This window comes from Halichoeres trimaculatus, unplaced genomic scaffold (genome assembly GCF_033239565.1).
Source record: "Halichoeres trimaculatus isolate MK-OKI-2021-1 unplaced genomic scaffold, fHalTri1.1 fHalTri1_scaffold_19, whole genome shotgun sequence".
Taxonomy (NCBI): Eukaryota; Metazoa; Chordata; class Actinopteri; order Labriformes; family Labridae; genus Halichoeres; species Halichoeres trimaculatus.
This window is the reverse complement of record NW_027437197.1, coordinates 20,001-34,735: the sequence shown is the minus strand read 5'-3', so window position 1 is coordinate 34,735 and position 14,735 is coordinate 20,001. Positions and strand designations below refer to the sequence as shown.

Here is a 14,735-nt window from a genome sequence, read left to right as displayed (position 1 = left end):
GCGTGAGCAGGAGGAGGAAAAACAAGCGCGACAACAATAAAACAGACCTCCTACATTCGACAGCAGCCAAACCGGAACAGCGGAGTCTGAGCGCACGGGACCACTTCCCGGCTCAGATTAGATTGGATGCAGAAACGGTCTCGTGATGTTTATTGACGTGTCCTCATCCCCCGCGTGCTCCCCATCGATCAGAGGAGCGGGCGAACAGCAGGTTAATGGGTTTAATACGGAGGTGATGTGATCGTCCCCCCCCCCACGGAGCTGCACGCTCACACCTCCACTGTCACACATCACTCAGCACCACAACAGGGCCCAGCGGGCACTTCAGGAGCACACACACACACACACACACACACACACACACACACACACACACACACACACACACCGTTCAGTCGTCCTCAAAGAGAAGCTTTTATTGTTGGATATCAGTTTTTAACGACTGCTTCTCTGAGCGGGAGAGAAACTCAGCAGCCATCCCAGAAGAGGTCAGTCCACATCAGGACGCGGTCTTTGGTCTACAGGGCTCACTTTGACCTCGTGCAGGCCCAGCACCGGCCCAGCACCGGCCCAGCACCGGCCCAGGCTGTGAGCACAGCCCTCAGAGGCCGTGTGAAGTGCTCTCACATGAGAAGAGAGAGAAAATAAATCAGTTTGTCAATCTGTGGTTAACCCCCCCCCCTCCTGTTCCAACACCTGGGAAACAGATCACCACACACACACACACACACACACACGCACACACACACACACACACACACACACACACACACACACACACACACACACACACACACACACACACTCACGCTGACATCACAGCGCAGTGGAAAATGATGTGCAGAAACAGTCCCTATAAATAAACCGGCCCACACAGAATCTGAAGGATCTGTTCAGAGCTTCCGCAGCACGCAGCGCTGGAGACCATCAGCGCTGGAGACCATCATCCAGGCTCTGGGGGCACAGGGTCCTGAGGAACAGACCCAGGACCCAGGACAGGAAGGACAGACCATGACCTTGACCCCGGCTTGATGACCTCACTTCAAGCGAGCGTGTGAAGCTTTAGAGCTGAAAGACTTTAAAGGTGGAAACAGACAGAAACCCAGAAAGAGCCAGTCTGGACTGTGTGTGTGGAGAGGGACTGTCGGCTGAGCTGAGTGAGGTCCAGCTCTCCTTCTCTCCCTGACTCACACTCTGAGCTGACGTCTCTCCTAACCCTAACCCTCTCTCTACATCTGTGAAGAGTTTCCTCCATATCTGCAAACGGCTCATGCTGTGACTGAGACGCAGTTCGGCTTTTCTTCTCCCTGAAGACGCCTCCACCCCCACCACTTAATCCCTCAAGCTCCGCTCCCTGGAAGAGGTCCCAACCCGAGCTCCTTCCTGCTCCTCCGACCTGCAGCTCTGCGCCTTATTACCGACTGCTCTCTCCTGTATATCCTGCGCAGATTGCCTGCCGGGGCTGAAGTGCTCTTTTAGTAGCTGCTTCCCTCACTGAGCTCGTCAATGAGCTGGAGCCAGCCAATATGAGGCACATCGATCGTCCTAAGAGAGCGTCCCCTAATTAGTGCCTGTGTGGCTCCAGGACAGACGGCATGCAGGCGGAGGAGGGAGGAGGCTCCCACGGAGTGAGCCGATCTCCTGCCACGGAGCGCTGAGGTCCTGACAGAGCCGGACTTCAGGAGTCAGACTGTTCAGCTCCTCCGTAAACAAGCCCCGAGAGGAGCTGTGAAAACCACCAGGAGCCACACTCAGCCTGCTGTCAGTGAAAGCCGCTCTGTGAGCTGAGATCACGGGACAGGAAGGCTGGAGGACTCAGAACCAGAGTCTCAGAGCTGAGCCTGAAGATCTGATCAAAACTGAAACCGCAGCTGAAGGAGTCTTAACCTTTTCCTGACATCACCAAAGAGTCTCGGGTGACACTTTCTCTCAGCGCAGCGGAGCTGCGGGGGGAGGGGAAGTGTTTAACTGGCGCTGCGCGGATTCTCCGTGCGCAAAGGATTTTCCCCCGCAATGCAAAGACGAGCCACAGCGTGCGAGCGAGAGAGGAAGACAACTGACTGCAGCGCAAAGTCAAAGCGGAGAACACCTGCAAGACACGAAGCGAGACAGCGCCTGTGTGTGTGTGTGTGTGTGTGTGTGTGTGTGTGTGTGTGTGTGTGTGTGTGTGTGTGTGTGTGTGTGTGTGTGTGTGTGTGTGTGTGTGTGGCACAATGCCAAAGCGGTTTCCATCAACTCGACAGGAAGGCGAGCTGTGCGCTGTGCCGCCCCCCCACACCTTTCCCCATCACGAGCTTCGGGGCTGATGAGCCGACTGATCCACGTCCACTCCGTCCAAACACCCCCCCTCCCCGCCACACACACACACACACACCTCCCCCACAAACACACAGCTGTCAAGCACTCACACACACACCCCGGGGATGCCCTCCAACTGAACTGAACCGTGTATAAGCGGAGCAGCGCCGCTCGCTTCCCTTTGGCAGGGCGAGGCTGAATTCCGTAACCTTGTTTAGCGCAGAAGCTCCGTGTGCGCGCACGCACACGCGTATGCACACACAAACTCCCACCCTCGCCCCACAGGCGCTCTCCCTCACACACACACACTCACACACACTTCGTCACTCAGCAGAGTGCGAAAAGCCTGAATATTCACCGTCGAGCACGGCGCCGCTCTCACCCCGCTGATCGGAGGACGTCCTCCTCGCTCCGCGGGCTGACAGGACGGTGGTGAAAAAAGGGCCAAGATCACGGCCACATCATTCTGTGCGCGCGTGTGTGATTTATCAAGCACATGCCACTGCCCCGCCGAAACACACAAAGACCACCCTATGCGCTATTCTTAGAAGTGGCCGATCCTCTCCCTCCTCTGCGCACAGCGCCGGCTCTGAGGTCCAGACTCAGCCCCAGCAGAAGCCCGTCTCTGGTCCAGAGCCCGCTGTTCGAGCACATGAACGCTTCAAAGCATCCTGGCGTCAGCAGCACACACGGAGTGAGGCGAACAGAAGCGGCGCTTCGAGCAGGAGGGTTCACAGACACACAGAGACAGAAAGACGCGTTCTTTGTCAGCGGCGGGCTCACCTGGTGAATCGCTGATACTTCCAGTCGTCCTCCGAGCACAACAACTCACGCCTTTTCCTGTTTTTCCAAGTTAACTGGGAGGACAGCGATCCGCGCGTACGTAGACTAACCCGGTTAGGACCCAGGCTGCTGGAGACGATCCCAGCCGAGGAAAAAACAACAACTAAAAGTGTCTAACAGGTTATCCACTTGTCACCAAAGAAAACAAGTCTTACATAAAGCTCTCTGTCCTCATTCAGTGTCCGCTGGAACTCTGATCCGTCCGCCTTGATTGAAACGGACTTTCCTGCTGCTCTAAATGTCAGTGCCGCTGCCAGAAAGCAACAAAAAGATCCTCCGCGGAGGAAAACAAACGTCCGGAGAGAGAAATCCACAACAGGAAGCCCGCGATGGTCCTCGGAGCCTCGGTGCCCTGCGGTCCGGGCCCCTGAAGGATACAGGTGGTGAGGTCGTCGGACTCGCGGAGAAATTAATTCAGCTCGGCCGTCCCTCGCAGCAGCGCCATGTTGGGTTTCAGCGGAGCACGCCGTGCTCGGAAAAAGCCCCTCGCTCCCGCTCTCCGTCACTCCATGTCCTCCCCGGCGCCGGATTACGTGTCTGGGAAGGTTCGCTGAAGGTTATTCCGTGACGCTTTCCGTCCCGCGTTTCCCTCTTCCTCCTCCCGGCGGAGAGAGCTGCCCGGTTCGCAGAGAGGACGCGCGGAGCTGTACGGGGAGTGCCGCACAGAATGGATGAACGCTGCCGAGACCGAGCGACTCGCTCCACTCCCACTCGCGCAGACTCTACCCAGAAGGCCAGTCGGGAGACCGCAATTACCATAAGCCTCCAGCGCACGGCACTGGCTGCGCGCGCACGCACACACAGAGACACACAAACAGAGCGGAGCGCACACACTCACACACACACAGCCACTCTCACACACACACACGGGCTCCGCTGAAAGTCCAAAACAGGAACAGGCGAGGTTTGAAGAGCAGACACGGCACGGCAGGAAGGAGAGAAGGAGAGGAGGAGAGAAGGAGAGGAGGAGAGAAGGAGAGAAGGAGAGGAGGAGAGAAGGAGAGGAGGAGGCGAGAGGAGCTCAGCGCTTCACCACTCATGGAAATGATATTTAAAAAAGGCATTTGACTAAAGGGAACACAGCGAGCCTCTCGTTCAGTTATAAACACACACACACACACACACACACACACACACACACACACACACACACACACACGAACAGAGGTATCGTCTCTGTCAGGGAAAGTTGGTGTTTGATTAATAAACTTTTAGACTTTTTGAGCGTGGACGGGGGGGTTCCTGCGCACACAGAATAATTAAGTTTGTGTGTGTGTGTGTGTGTGTGTGTGTGTGTGTGTGTGTGTGTGTGTGTGTGTGTGTGTGTGTGTGTGTGTGTGTGTGTGTTTGGGGGGGGCTGATGGACAGGTTAATGATCAGGTGAGCTGGTAAAAGACAAAACAACCACAAAGCATCAGTATGAACCCCACGGTTCATGTTTGCATCTGGATCAGGTCTGACAGGGGACCTGATCCAGATCAGCCCCCACAGCCAGGTCCAGGTGAACCCCACCATGGTCCATCTACGTCTGAAAACACGTAGGGCAGACATGCTCACGGTTCATCTGCTGAGTCCCAGCTGGTCCAGGCTCAGACTCTGAAAGACCAAAGCACATGATCTGGTTCTCCTCCTCCTCATTGGTCAGTGGACGACTCAAGGTACAAGAAGCCTTCAGCCCCTGGACCCATGGAGGATTGGTCTAGACCTCTTCTCTGGTCTGTCTGACCCCCCAGAGCTCTGCTAGTCTCAATCCTGATCCACATCTCATCCACACACTGATGGTGGAGGGTTCTTTCACAGACACAACGTCCACTCACCACTGAGACACACACACAACGTCCACTCACCACTGAACCACAGACACAACGTCCACTCACCACTGAGCCACAGACACAACGTCCACTCACCAAGGAGACACAGACACAATGTCCACTCACCACTGAGCCACAGACACAACGTCCACTCACCAAGGAGACACAGACACAACGTCCACTCACCACTGAGCCACAGACACAACGTCCACTCACCAAGGAGACACAGACACAACGTCCACTCACCACTGAGCCACAGACACAACGTCCACTCACCAAGGAGACACAGACACAACGTCCACTCACCAATGAGACACAGACACAACGTCCACTCACCACTGAGCCACAGATACAATGTCCACTCACCACTGAGACACAGACACAACATCCACTCACCACTGAGCCACAGAAACAACATCCACATATTACTGAGCCACAGGCACAACGTCCACTCACCACTGAGCCACAGACACAACGTCCGCTCACCACTGAGCCACAGACACAACATCCACTCACCACTGAGCCACAGACACAACATCCACTCATCACTGAGCCACAAACACAACGTCCACTTACCATTGAGACACAGACACAACGTCCACTCACCACTGAGACACAGACACAACATCCACTTACCACTGAGCCACAGACACAACGTCCACTCACCACTGAGCCACAGACACAACATTCACTTACCACTGAGCCACAGGCACACCGTCCACTCATCACTGAGCCACAGACACAATGTCCACTCATCACTGAGCCACAGACACAACATCCACTTACCACTGAGCCACAGGCACAATGTCCACTCATCACTGAGCCACAGACACAACGTCCACTTACCACTGAGACACAGACACAACGTCCACTCACCACTAAGCCACAGACACAATGTCCACTTACCACTGAGACACAGACACAATGTCCACTTACCACTGAGACACAGACACAACGTCCACTTATCACTGAGCCACAGACACCGTCCACTCACCAATGAGACACACGCACAACATCCACTCACCACTGAGCCACAGACACAACATCCACTCACCAAGGAGACACAGACACAACGTCCACTCACCAATGAGACACACACACAACGTCCACTCACCAATGAGACACAGACACAACGTCCACTCACCACTGAGCCACAGACACAACGTCCACTCACCAAGGAGACACAGACACAACGTCCACTCACCAATGAGACACAGACACAACATCCACTCACCAATGAGACACAGACACAACGTCTACTCATCAATGAGCCACAGACACAACGTCCACTCACCACTGAGCCACAGATACAATGTCCACTCACCACTGAGACACAGACACAACATCCACTCACCACTGAGCCACAGACACAACATCCACTCATCACTGAGCCACAGACACAACATCCACTTACCACTGAGCCACAGACACAACATCCACTCATCACTGAGCCACAGACACAACGTCCACTCATCACTGAGACACAGACACAACGTCCACTCATCACTGAGCCACAGACACAACATCCACTTACCACTGAGCCACAGGCACAATGTCCACTCATCACTGAGCCACAGACACAACGTCCACTTACCACTGAGACACAGACACAACGTCCACTCAACACTAAGCCACAGACACAACATCCACTTACCACTGAGCCACAGACACAACGTCCACTCATCACTGAGCCAGAGACACAACATCCACTTTCCACTGAGCCACAGGCACAATGTCCACCCATCACTGAGCCACAGACACAACGTCCACTTACCACTGAGACACAGACACAACGTCCACTCATCACTGAGCCACAGACACAACATCCACTTACCACTGAGACACAGACACAACGTCCACTTACCACTGAGACACAGACACAACGTCCACTTATCACTGAGCCACAGACACCGTCCACTCACCAATGAGACACACGCACAACGTCCACTCACCACTGAGCCACAGACACAACGTCCACTCACCAATGAGCCACAGACACAACGTCCACTCACCACTGAGCCACAGACACAACTTCCACTTACCACTGAGCCACAGGCACAACGTCCACTCATCACTGAGCCACAGACACAACATCCACTTACCACTGAGCCACAGACACCGTCCACTCACCAAGGAGACACAGACTAATGTGTGTGTGTGTGTGTGTGTGTGTGTGTGTGTGTGTGTGTGTGTGTGTGTGTGTGTGTGTGTGTGTGTGTAGTCAGTGCTACACACTCATCTTCTTCATCCGTCCTTTAGAGTCTGTCAGAACAGCTCGGAGCATCGGCCTCATGCTGCTAAAACTCAGAGTCATCGCTCAGCGCACACATCCAGCTACAACAGACCTGACCCCAAACCACGGACTCCATGAGCCGGCCGGGACCAGGAATGAACCATGAGGACAGGAGGAACTCTACCCTCGCCATGAGCTACTCTCCAGGACCAGACATGTTCTGAACACGCCAACATGAAGGGAGCAGACCACCATCTTTAGTCGGTCGGAGAAAAAATGGATGTATAGAAGATATGTGATTTTTTTTGTTCAAAAATCCTGTTTTGTTCTTCATTTAATTCCTTCATGTCAGTGTTTGTTTATGAGCTGGGTTGGAAACAGCTGAGGTGTCAGATCTCCTGAATAATCCTACAAACTGAGTCACATGATGCGTGTTTTGGGGAAAATACGGCTCCTGATACAGTCTGTAGACATCATCTCTCAACTTTTTCAAATGGTTCTAAAAAATCACAAAACTTGTTAATATCCAAAGACATGTTGATGTGCACGTCATACTGAAGAAGCAGCACCGCGTCCAGACCACTGCCCCTGCCCAGACCGGTGCAGGAAGGGTCCAACCGGGCAGCCCGGGTCCACTGACCCCCTGCTGTGGGAGCTGTTCACGTAAACACAGGACAATGAACAGGTTCACACACATTCAGCTTCAAACCCGGGTCTCATCAGGCGCAGACGCTGCCACCAATGGAAGCAGGAGAGACCGACTCCTCCAGATAAAAACAGCCTGGTGCTGACGTCACAGTCGACTAATGAGCACGCTTAAAGGTCAGGGGGTGTTGGATGTGGAGAGACAAGAAAAAGCACAACACGACACCGGGGCTTCCTCCTCTGACTCACAGCCCCATCACTCACCGGAAAACTGGATTAGGAGGAAGATTGCTCCGGGGGACCGCAGGGCAAACTCACTTTCTGAAGCTGCACACACAGAAACACACAGACACACACAGACACACACAGACACACACAGAAACACACAGAAACACACACACAGAAACACACACACAGACACACACAGACACTCACAGACACACACAGACACACACAGAAACACACAGACACACACAGACACACACAGACACACACAGACACACACAGACACACACAGAAACACACAGACACACACAGACACACACAGACACACACAGACACACACAGACACACACAGAAACACACAGACACACACAGACACACACAGACACACACACACAGAGGCAGAAGAAACAGGCCGACAACCTCCAACACCAAACAGGTCTGCAGAGAGAGCGCAGCCGCTTTATGGCTGCTCTTTTACGACTGTGTGTGAACTTTGTGGTTAGAAAAGGCAGCCTGAGAACAGCATGTGCCCTGGAGACGCTCAGCCAGGATAGCAGCAAGGAGCAGTGAGGAGCAGCAAGGAGCAGCGAGGAGCAGTGTGGTTCAGCGAGGAGCAGCGAGGAGCAGTGAGGAGCAGCGAGGAGCGGTGAGGAGCAGCGAGGAGCGGCGAGGAGCAGTGTGGTTCAGAGTCCTCTGACTGTCCCTGCAGCGGAGTCAGTGTTCAGGAATCTGTTCCTCTGAAAGAGCAAAAAAACACCACGGAGACGCTCTCTGGGAGGTCATGGAGACCCAACCATCTGCTGCTGCAATCACACACACACACACACACACACACACACACACACACACACACACACACACACACACACACACACACAGATCTATACACCTTCTGCATACATTCAGGAAAGGGTTACTGTTAGCCTACACACACACACACACACACACACACACACACACACACACACACACACACACACACACACACACACACACACACACACACAGGCTCAGATTGCAGGAAGCTCTTTGCACGCAGCTCAGTCCACAGCAGCCGGTACTAATCAGCACAATCCACCTGCAGATCGTTATGGATCGCTTACTGCAACTCTCTCTCTCTCTCTCACACACACACACACACACACACACACGGGAGGGGGGGCGTGCCTGAACACTCGCACGTTCATGTTTGGGCTTGTGCACGAGGCCAATCAGTGCATGTTTATGTGAACACACCTCTGAACTCACCTCTGGTGCTGCTGATGCGCCTCAGCCCGCATGTGGACTCCTGCGCTGTCTGCAGGTTTATGAGGACTCAGAGGGTTTAGGGGGGCCGGGGCGGGCCCGCAGGGACCTCATCAGATCCCCGAAACGGTTTCATAATCCCACCTCCATCTAAAAACTCTTCAGGTTCATGTCAGGACCAGAGACGGCTCTGTTTCCGTCAGCAGTCTTCTCCTGTGTCGCATGGACACATCGGAACACGCACTTCCACGCGCACGCGCACGGGGACACGCACGATCACGCACCCCCACCCCCGCTGTTGTAGCGCTAACCGGTTCCCCACAGGCGCGCCACGCTGCGTTAGCGCGGCCTCACCGGGGATAATTACAGCCTGGCGCGGCAGGGCGAGCGTGGCCGCGAGCCAAACACTGCTGCTGAGAGCGAGAGGGGGAGGAGGGGGAGGAGGAGGAGGCGGGGGAGGAGGAGAGAGGGGGGGGGGGGTTATTGGAGCAGGGAGAGACCTATAGATTAAGCTCTAATCAATAAGCTGCTAAATTCATCGATGTAATCAATCAGTGGGCCGTGACAGAGAATAATCCGCTCTCTCTCACTCCTCTCAGCGACCTTGGAGGAGGAGGAGGAGGAGAAAAAGAAGGAGGAGGAGGAGGAGGAGGAGGAGGAGGAGGAGGAGGAGGAGCGCCGATCACTTCTTCCAAAACGCGCGAGCAGAAGCGTCTTTTTTCTGGCGGGAATAAAGATTAAAACCTTCAAACGAGCCTTATCTGAGAGGAAGGAGAAGCGGTGGCGGCTCTCAGCGCAGCACAGAGCTCCCCCCCTCCTCCTCCTCCTCCTCCCTCCTCCCTCCTCCCCTCCCCCTCCCCTCCCCCTCTCTCGTCTGTCGGCCTCTGTCGAGTTCCGCTCATAACCTCGCCACCCACCCTCCCAGATCCCCGCCTCTCCCTGCTTTCCGCGCACACACTTCCACACACACAGGCGGAGAGGGAGACACACACACAGAGACACAGAGACACACACACACACACAGACACACACACACACACAGACACACACACAGACACACACACACACACACACACACACACACACACACACACACACACACACACACTCCTCTTTATAGCCCTCTCGCTCTAACACGCACCCACAAGCACGCACAGCCCCGCGCGCGCTCGCGCACGCACCCACACACACGCTCGATGACACACAGGCAGCAGCGTCAATAAAGAGCCCGGCGCTGTGAGAGGCCGCCGGCACTCCACTCCCCCTCCTGCCACTGCGATTAGCGGAGGCTGGCTGGCTGGGGAGAGGCGCCCCTCTGTTATCTGGGGCGGTGGCAGCCGGCGTGTGTGTGTGCGTGCGTGCGTGCGTGTGAGTGTGTGTGTATTGAGAGAGTGAGAGAAGAGAGAGGGTGGAGGGAAAGATTAGGTTAACGCTTTCGGCTCCGGATCGTAGCAGCGGAGCTCCGCGCAGAGCAGCAGCAGCAGCAGCAGCAGCAGCAGCAGCGGCAGCAGCAGCAGCAGCAGCAGCAGCAGCAGCAGCAGCAGCAGCAGCAGCGGCAGCAGCAGCAGCGGCAGCAGCAGCAGCAGCGGCAGCAGCAGCAGCAGCAGCAGCAGCAGCGGCAGCAGCAGCAGCAGCAGCAGCGCTGCGCTGAGCGGAGCGGAGCTCCAAGGAGGAGCTCTCTGAGCCGGATCGTGGAGGAATACTGGGTCACCGACCACAGGGATTTGGTCTTTTTATGAAACGTCCTGTTGGTGATCTGGCATCTTTCCTGAATGAAGTTTAAAGAGAAAGAATTTGTAACCATGATGTTAAAATAATCATGAATCCTCTTAATTCCTGCTCTTTGTGCGGCTCTTGCTCCAGTAAACTGAAGATTGTTGACCGTTTGGACTCCTCTTCCTCTTCTTCGGTGGTTCAGCTCAGATTTGAGCATAACTCTCAGATTAATCAGGAATAATTGTTCCCAGCAGCTCAAACTGAGGAGAGTGACTTCTTTAAAGATCAGGAAAACAAACTGAGAGTCAGCGACTGCAGGAAGTGTGGGGGGTCTTTCCATAGGCCCATAGCTCCAAGTGTGAACGTGAAAGTCTGACAGAAATCCGACTTATATCCTGAAAAACAGTGACTGATTAATCCTGTCCATGCTGTTTCAGAGTGGAGCTCACAGGATCATGAAGGTTTAAAGTTCAGGAGGAAGCAGAAACTTACAGCTGAGACATTTCAGTGACATGTGTCCATCAGCAGGGTCTCTGGAAACTACAATAACATGAGAAATGTGAACTGAGGCTCAACACACAGCGAGTCTGAGTCTGAGCTGGAGCTGAGTCTGAGTCTGAGCTGAGTCTGAGTCTGAGCTGAGTCTGAGTCTGAGCTGGAGCTGAGTCTGAGTCTGAGCTGGAGCTGAGTCTGACCTGAGTCTGAGCTGGAGCTGAGTCTGAGTCTGAGCTGGAGCTGAGTCTGAGTCTGAGCTGGAGCTGAGTCTGAGTCTGAGCTGGAGCTGAGTCTGAGTCTGAGCTGGAGCTGAGTCTGACCTGAGTCTGAGCTGGAGCTGAGTCTGAGTCTGAGCTGGATCTGAGTCTGAGCTGGAGCTGAGTCTGAGCTGGAACTGAGTCTGAGCTGGAGCTGAGTCTGAGTCTGACCTGAGTCTGAGTCTGAGCTGGAGCTGAGTCTGAGTCTGAGCTGGAGCTGAGTCTGAGCTGGAGCTGAGTCTGAGTCTGAGCTGGAGCTGAGTCTGAGTCTGAGTCTGAGTCTGAGTCTGAGTCTGAGCTGGAGCTGAGTCTGACCTGAGTCTGAGCTGGAGCTGAGTCTGAGCTGGAGCTGAGTCTGAGTCTGACCTGAGTCTGAGCTGGAGCTGAGTCTGAGTCTGAGCTGGAGCTGGGTCTGAGCTGAGTCTGAGTCTGAGCTGGAGCTGAGTCTGACCTGAGTCTGAGCTGGAGCTGAGTCTGAGACTGAGCTGGAGCTGAGTCTGAGTCTGAGCTGAGTCTGAGTCTGAGTCTGAGCTAGAGCTGAGTCTGAGTAAGAGCTGAGTCTGAGCTGGAGCTGAGTCTGACCTGAGTCTGAGCTGAGTCTGAGCTAGAGCTGAGTCTGAGTCTGAGCTGAGTCTGAGTCTGAGCTGGAGCTGAGTCTGACCTGAGTCTGAGCTAGAGCTGAGTCTGAGTAAGAGCTGAGTCTGAGTCTGAGTCTGAGCTGGAGCTGAGTCTGAGTCTGAGTCTGAGCTGGAGCTGAGTCTGAGTCTGACATGAGTCTGACCTGAGTCTGAGCTGGAGCTGAGTCTGAGTCTGAGCTGAGTCTGAGTCTGAGTCTGAGTCTGAGCTGGAGCTGAGTCTGACCTCAGTCTGAGCTGAGTCTGAGCTAGAGCTGAGTCTGAGTCTGAGTCTGAGCTGGAGCTGAGTCTGATTCTGAGCTGAGTCTGACCTGAGTCTGAGCTGAGTCTGAGTCTGAGCTGGAGCTGAGTCTGAGCTGGAGCTGAGTCTGAGTAAGAGCTGAGTCTGAGTCTGAGTCTGAGCTGGAGCTGAGTCTGAGTCTGAGTCTGAGCTGGAGCTGAGTCTGAGTCTGAGCTGAGTCTGAGCTGGAGCTGAGTCTGAGTCTGAGCTGAGTCTGAGCTGAGTCTGAGCTGGAGCTGAGTCTGAGTCCGAGCTGAGTCTGAGTCTGACCTGGAGCTGAGTCTGACCTGAGTCTGAGTCTGACCTGGAGCTGAGTCTGACCCTGCTCTGTCTTTTTCTGTGAAGTGTCTGTTTGAGGCTGGATTGTTTCAGGATGATTAAACTTTGACAAAGAACTCAACTTAAACTCAGGATTGTTCAGAGTCAAGCATCGTCTGCTCAGCTGGCAGCCCCCTAATATCCACAATAACTTACTTACATCCACACTTACTAACTAACTAACTAACTAACTAACTAACTAACTTACTAACTAACTAACTAACTAACTAACTAACTAACTAACTAACTAACTAACTAACTAACTAACTAACCAACTAACTAACTAACTAACTAACTAACTAACTAACTAACTAACTAACTAACTTACTTACTAACTAACTTACTAACTAACTAACTAACTAACTAACTAACTAACATCCACACTAACTAACTAACATCCACACTAACTAACTAACATCCACACTAACTAACTAACATCCACACTAACTATCATCCACACTAACTAACTAACATTCACACTAACTAACTAACATTCACACTAACTAACATCTACACTAACCAACTAACATCCACACTAACTAGCTAACATCCACACTAACTAACATCCACACTAACTAACTAACATCCACACTAACTAACATCCACACTAACTAACTAACATCCACACTAACTAACTAACATCCTCACTAACTAATTAACATCCTCACTAACTAACTAACATCCACACTAACTAACTAACATCCACACTAACTAACATCACACTAACTAATTAACATCCACACTAACATCACACTAACTAATTAACATCCACACTAACATCACACTAACTAGCTAACATCCACACTAACTAACTTACATTCACACTAACATCCACACTAACTAGCTAACATCCACACTAACTAACATCACACTAACTAGCTAACATCCACACTAACTAACATCCACACTAACTAGCTTACATCCACACTAACTAGCTAACATCCACACTAACTAACTTACATTCACACTAACATCCACACTAACTAGTTAACATCCACACTAACTAATATCACACTAACTAGCTAACATCCACACTAACTAACATCCACACTAACTAACATCCACACTAACTAGCTAACATCCACACTAACTAACTTACATTCACACTAACATCCACACTAACTAACATTCACACTAACATCCACACTAACTAGCTAACTCCACACTAACTAACATCACACTAAGTCCTCAGTCCTCAGTCCTCAGTCCTAAGTCCTCAGTCCTCAGTCCTAAGTCCTCAGTCCTCAGTCCTCAGTCCTAAGTCCTCAGTCCTCAGTCCTCAGTCCTCAGTCCTAAGTCCTCAGTCCTCAGTCCTCAGTCCTCAGTCCTAAGTCCTCAGTCCTCAGTCCTCAGTCCTAAGTCCTCAGTCCTAAGTCCTCAGTCCTCAGTCCTCAGTCCTCAGTCCTGCTCCTGGAGCTTTCACCACCCGAGCTGCTGGTTTTACCTCTCCTCTCCTCGCCCGTCCTCACGTCTCTCTTTTCCGTGCATCACAGCTGGGTCATGGCCGGACTCCAACAAAGGCTCGGGTTTCTTGTGCACACAGGCACACACACACACACACACACACACACACACACACACACACACACACACACACACACACACACAGCCACACTAGCACCAGGAGCACACAAACACAGATCTGACAAATGATAGGGTGGCGAGGCGAGGCGAGCTAATAGTAGGCAGTGCGCCTGCCGACATGCCCGTGGGCTGCGGGTGTTAAATTGTATC

The 14,735-nt window shown here is 53.0% G+C and overlaps 1 protein-coding gene and 1 pseudogene across 3 annotated transcripts in view; both read right to left on the bottom strand.

Annotated features, from left to right (window-relative positions):
• The window catches only part of bcor (BCL6 corepressor), a 39,726-nt gene extending 35,776 nt beyond the window's left edge, over positions 1-3,950 (bottom strand). Inside the window, exon 1 of one of the 3 annotated variants that reach the window (XM_074694461.1) lies at positions 3,082-3,950. The gene's annotated coding sequence lies outside the window, so the exon portion shown is untranslated. The remainder of the gene's footprint in view (positions 1-3,081) is intronic. The other 2 variants (XM_074694462.1, XM_074694463.1) reach the window with 2 other exon arrangements.
• The window catches only part of LOC141808594 (uncharacterized), a 14,650-nt pseudogene continuing 404 nt past the window's right edge, over positions 490-14,735 (bottom strand).